We start from the raw sequence: 6,848 nt of genomic DNA, 5'->3' as shown, positions 1-6,848 counted from the left end.
GGCTGTCTTGATCGGGATCGGGATCGAGGTCGAGGGTTGAGCATCGTCGTCATTGTTAGGAGCTGAGGATTGAAGAGGAGGTTGAGTTGTCGACGAAGGAGGAGGCAGACCTTGAAATAGGTTATCAGCCATGGATCGCTTCGTGGAATCAAAAATTTCGAGAATCAGCACGACTACGGTAGTTCCCCTAAAATGAGCTCTATTTTTGTCCTTGACGTTAATTTTATGCGTACCCGGAACCGGAGTAATGGGTTAAATTCACAGAAAAACCCTTGAACCTTTGAGGGTTTGCACTTAAACCTAACGAACTTTTCTTGTCATAAAATACTCCCTGGATTTTAAGATTTTCCTTGTCAACAATCCTAAACTAATAAACTCCGGAACTGACCCTGTAATGATGTTGATAGCTTAATCTTAAAGAAGTTTTGTTTTCTGTTTACAATATTATTAAAATATCGGGAGGTCCATCGGGAAAATAATAATTTCATGAGTACCCTATAAGACATTCCAAAGTTTACGGTAATTTGTTTAGAGAGATAACTGCTAAAAGTAAGGGGAATTCTGTGAAATTAACCACTAAAAATCAAGGTTATTTTTAAATTCACCCTCCAATGGTTTTTATATGTCAATATGCCCTCAAAATCGCCACAAACCTGTTATTTACCACTCAACTTACATTTTGTTAGACAATGTTTGGCAAACCCATTAAACAAAGCTAAGAGGAGCCAACGTGGTCCAAACTATTATCCTAATTTGGCAAAATATGGGTTAAAACTTGAACTACTTTTGCTAGGCAAAATTTTGGCCTTAAACCCATCCTTATTTACTTTTGAGCTAGCTTAGAAGAAAACTAATTTTATTTTTGCCAAACTGAGCCTAGGATTTATAAGATAATTAGAATATAAGCTCTATTTTACCCTCATTTTCTATTTCATAAAATGATATAAAAAATTTCAAATCCAAAAAAACAAGCAAGAGGAGAAAGCAATGAGGGGTGAATTGACAAATAGGAAATCTTTTGAGGATTGAAAATAGCAAATAATTCGAGGAACATATAAATCAAAACTCTTCTTCTTTTCTCTCTTCTTTATAAAAAGGTTGGATTTAATATGTAGCATCAAACTCATATGAATTATCTATGGTCGGAGTCTTCTTCATACTAGTTGAGATACACGTGTAATGCATGTGATTAAATATCATAATTATTTAAATTAATAAAAATAGAATAAAAATAAAAATAAAATAAAGTTTTTTATGAGATTGATCATCAACTCAATAATCTCTCTCGGTTAAAATATCATCATTGTTTTCTTCAACCAAGATTGTGGCCACGTGGTCTACTATTTGTGAGTTATACACATTAATCTAGTACAACATTTTTGTTTATTAGTATCTTGAAGTCTTCAAAAGATGGGTGATCATTCAATTCGTAAATGAATTTTTTATATGAATTTACTTGCAATGTATCCATTAAACTTTTAGTTGTGGTTTGACTCGTATTCACACTAACTTTTAGTTGCGGTTTCACTCATATTTACATCATCTAATATTCTCATTTAATTTTATAGATCATTCTAAATTTTATTGCAAAATTAGAACATGGAGATTATGATATATTTCGCTATGTGCTCTAAATATAAAAAAAATTCTTTGATGCAAGGTCCCTATCAAATCTTACGCTAAACGATGTGAATGAAAAATGCTATTATAACTCACTTGCCTAGGACAATTGTATTGTATATAGGACGTATAACTCGTCTGGAATATCCATATCTGCTAAGTGGATTTTGCTGTTGTGAAAGCAATATGTTAGAGGCTCGATCATATTCAAACTTTTTGACTCTATAAAAGACACAATAATTTGGAGTGCATAGCTAATATGTCGTAAAGAACATATTGGTTCATGAAGAATTTTTCCTAATAACGATATTATTACAACGATATTACTATTTAGTATTAAATCAATTTTATTATATAAGATTATATGATCATTTTTAATAAAGTATAAAGTATATATATGGAAACCTCAATGCTTATAGTCAATAGTTGAGCTCCACAAAATAGGTTAAGTTTACATCGTAGTTTGCTATTTGTAGTACTGTTGGCAATGCCATTACCTTTCCTCTTTATCTTATTATTCACGCTTTTTTTTATGTAAGTTCTCTTTTGTTAATCACTCAATTGGCCATATTTAGTTTTTATAATATCAAATGTTAGAATACTTTCTTATATTTAAAAAGTGTTGACATGGTTTTCTTAAAAAATATATAAACATAATAGCAATAGTATATACTTCAGTTCAACTCAAACATTTGCTTGAAGTCATTTAAGATGAGATCCTTTCTAAGCTACAATGATGATGTAGTGATTACACAATCCAAAAGTCAAAGAAGAAATTTCTACAAAGAAAAAATAATTTAATATGTTAAATTAATAACTAATTTATAAAATATATATGGGCGGTGCAGATAGCTATACAAAGTAAGATATATATCTTCATAAAAATTCTATAGTGAGTGACCAACTCCAATCATCCTAATTTAAGCATAAATAATAATTATTTTAGTTACTAATTTGATACCCGTAACAATGGAATAAATCTCAAGCAAAAAATAGGAAATAAAATTGTATTAAATTTAAAAGTAACAATTTAAATTATTAAGCATCAAATATTAGTTCATGTGAGAAAGTAAAGTAATCTATGGTCTATGTACCTATATAGTCAATCAATCAAACGTATTATAATTATAATGACCACCATCAAAATTATATGGTGGATTCACATTAAATATAATTTATAAAAAATAGTACATTAGAGTCAAAATCCTTTTAACCACTATATAGATTATCTAAAAAATTTTGCATATATAAATTACACTGCTTAGGAACAGTGATGTGTTGTACACATAACTATGGCCTAATAATCTTAAGAATGACTTACTCATCGATAACATCATTAATTGACGTATTTATGTATTGCACTGAAAACATAATTGAAATTTAAAAATTACAAAAGAAACACCCTCAAAATTTTTAAAATTTTAAAAAAACACCTTAAATTTTTGTAATTTACAAATACACAAAACTATTAGACATTACATTGAAATTAAGAAATTACAAAAAAACCATTGAAAATTTTTAACCTTTGGAGGGGTAATTTATAATGTGCTAAACTTTAAGGTGTTTTCTGCAAATTTTAAATTTAATAGACTTTCAATCATTTATGTTATTTTCAAAAACGTTATGGGTAATATTGACCATAAAAGGGTTTTTCCTAAACCTATACTTTTAAAGCGAGTGTGGTATTTTTGTAAAATTTTAATTTTCTAGGGGTTGTTAGTAATTTTGTATATTCATTTTAGTGTCTATAGGTTAGAAATTCGCATGACATTTTTTATAAATTATGAATTTTAGGGACTTTTTGTAATTTTTTAAACTTATAGAACATTTCTACTAATCGTAAATTGTTTATAGACTATTTATAATTCATATGCTTTTAATTTACTAATTATGAGTTTGAAATTCTCAGGTGCTATTTGTAAAGTTTGAATTTTAAGATTTTGTTTGTAATTTTTAAAACTTTAAGGGTGTTTTCTATAAATTATAAATTATGTAGGGGATATTTATAATTTCTATATTTTCAATGTACTATTAGGTTAGAAATTATCAGCATTTTTATAAATTTTAAAATTTTAAGGGTTTTATTTTACAATTTGTAAAAACTTCAGTGTGTTTATTGTAAATTCCATAAAATTTCGGGGGCTGTTTATACTATTTTTAGGTTTTTAGTGTGTTTATAAGTTTAAAAATTTCAAGGTGTTTTTTATAAGTTTTGAATTTTTAGGGGTGTTTTTTATCATTTTTAAAACTTACAAGCTATTTTCTCCAAAGTCAAAAAACTTTTAGTTTCTAGCTAGCATATGTTTTTTAGATTTCTCACTGAATTAAAATAAGTAAAATTTATAATTTTTAAGATGTTTTAATAAAATTTTAAATTTGTAGGGGTGTTTTTGCAATATAAAAAACTTAGAGGATTTTTTTACAAAGTCTAAAAAGTTTTAGGTGCTAGCTAGTATATGTTTTTTAGATTTCTCTGAGAGCTAAAATAAGAAAATAATTTGAATTATATCAAGCATATTTTCTTTATCTAATAATATGTTAAGTCTCATTATGAAAATCATTTAGTTACTAATTCAAAGAAGATAGGATAATTAGAATTGATTAGGATAACAATGTAATATTTAAAAAAGTTAAGAGTAATATTGACCATAAAAAGATTTTTCCGAACTCGTACTTTTAAAGGGAGTATGATTTTGTAGAGATGTGCTCGAATTATTGAAATATCTTCATATTTTAAAATAGGTGTAGGAAGTGGAGAAGTATGGTTATACCCATAACCGCATAATATCTCCATCATGGGTAGTTATCGCAACTAATCGTGCCCAAATTAAAGCCTACAATAGTCTCCCTCTCTCTGGTAAACAGTAATCCAAGAATTAAAAAAATACTTGTGAGATAATAGCCATCAAAAACTAGAGAGTTAGAGAGGTATTTGAGTTGTGAACTGTAGTTTCGTTTCGTTACTATAAACAAAAGTTCGACAGTGATTATCATAGAGTGCGTGAATCTGGCCGGCGACGATAAAGATCCTGCAACGTTTCAAATCGGTAATATTCTAATTCCGCATTTCTGATTCATTGGTTATTCTCTAAAATCTAACATGGGTATCAAAGCCGTAAGGCTAGATTTCGTGTTCTTTGATTAAATAAGATCATTCATATTGCTTGATATTGATATGTCCATTAAAAGAAAACTTGTTAGATGTTTAACGATAGCTTTTAATATACTTGTTGTCATGATGTTATATTGGCACGAATAATAGATTATACAAGTTATATCATCTTTGCAAAATTTCGTTTAAAATCATCATGTGGTTTGAGAGATATTTAACTTTAAATTAATACGTTTTGAATAACCTAATGTTTGTAGTCATATATCTCTTTGGTTATTAAATTATTTGATTGGTTATAAATCTCTATGCATAGATCTATATGAGAGCTTTCCATAGACATATTATTTGCATTTTTTGGATTACTGATCGAAAAGTTATGGTAATTCAAAGTTGAGTTGATGCATCATAGTGCAAGCTTGAAGATGATATGAGAGTTTTGCACTTCGACCCTATTTTTTTTTTTATAGACACAGTAAAATGACAGTTTTTACTAGATTACACATAAGCCCTTATACTACCAGAAATTTGTAACTAGGACTAGAATCTGTTTTACATAAAATTGCAGAGAAACCCAGAGTTTATGAAAACCTGCAAACAGACCCAGTTTTGTGTAAACTTATAGTTTAGTCCAAAACATTTTTTTGCAAACAGACCCAGTTTCTAGAAAATTATAGTTTCGATCCATTTTGGAAGATTTACATATTTGACACAATTTATCAAAAATTACAGTTTGAACCAGTTTTTTGTAAACTTATAGTTCTGCGTAAATTTTTTTATTAATTGCAGTTTGACCCTATAGAATTAGTTGTATTTTTTATGCAAATTAATTGACATGCTTAGCATAAAATTAGTTGTATTTTTTTCATGGCATGTTTAGCGTAAAATTTGTTGTATTTTTTGTGCAAGTTAATTGACATGCTTAATTATTTCATTAATTAGCATGCTTAATAACATATCATGCTATATTATTGAGTGGGAGGTTTTAGGTTGATAGAATATTTTTTTAAAGAAATTTTCTTAACTAATTCCTAGATTTTACACACAATTGAATGATTTAATAATGTTAAAACTTTGTTAATGGGAGATGACCGGATGTATTACATTTCTTTCGATTCTATGACTTAGTTAGATTATTATTAAAATTATTTAAGAAAATACAGCAAAATGTTTTATGAATTGTGCTAGTTATTAATTATGTACCATTTATAATGTTTTTAGTTGATTATGGCTACTACCAAGAGCATCGTTGTTGACCTCAATAAGAGAGAGAAATTGAATAAGAAGAATTATGATGTTTGGCATCGCAAGATTCGGTATCTCTTTGAGGAGTAAGATATGCTAGAAACTATAACACAATCAGTGATTGAACTTGAGTCGGGTAATATTCCGGCAGCATAAACGTGATCATGAAGGCTTCCGAGCTTGGAAGAGGAAGGACCGTGTTGCTCATATATTGATGATGAGCAGCATGAGAGATGATATCATGTTGTGTTTTGAGAGGTATCGGTCAGCTATGACAGTTTAGGATATTGTTAAGCTCTAGTATGGTGGGACTTCCACTACTAGACAGCGCCAACTCAATCTCAAGTTTGATGGATCATTCGATGAGGCAGCAACTGTTATGTCAAACATGATTAGCGGGTTGTGAGCAGCAGGACATGAGCTTTTTGATGAACAACAGGTTTAGGTTGTCATCCGTTCTCTATCTAGCTCATGGGAGCACATGTGGATCAACCTCACCTATAATGATAATATCAAGACTTTTGATGACGTTGCTCGCCATGTGGAGCTCAAGGAGGATCGCCTTCTGACTGAGAAACCCAGCAGGGAGGCATACATGGCTGAGACTAGCTCGTACAGAGTGTTTGGCTCTAAGCGTAGAAGAGGTAGAAGTGGAGCACCTAAATGGGGTAGAGATGCTGGATCGAATCCTAAGAAGGCTAGATATGCCAAGCACAAGCGTGGACAGCATGGTGGCAAGAAAGACAAGACTAAGATGGCATGTCACAATTGTAACAAATTGGGTCACTTCGCTCATGAGTGCACTAAGCCGCAGGTATGTGATACAATGCGACTCTACTATATTTGTTAGTAGTTGTTTGGTGCTTGTTGAAAC

This window comes from Asparagus officinalis, chromosome 1 (genome assembly GCF_001876935.1).
Source record: "Asparagus officinalis chromosome 1, Aspof.V1, whole genome shotgun sequence".
Classification (NCBI taxonomy): domain Eukaryota; kingdom Viridiplantae; phylum Streptophyta; class Magnoliopsida; order Asparagales; family Asparagaceae; genus Asparagus; species Asparagus officinalis.
Note: the sequence above shows the minus strand (reverse complement) of the source record.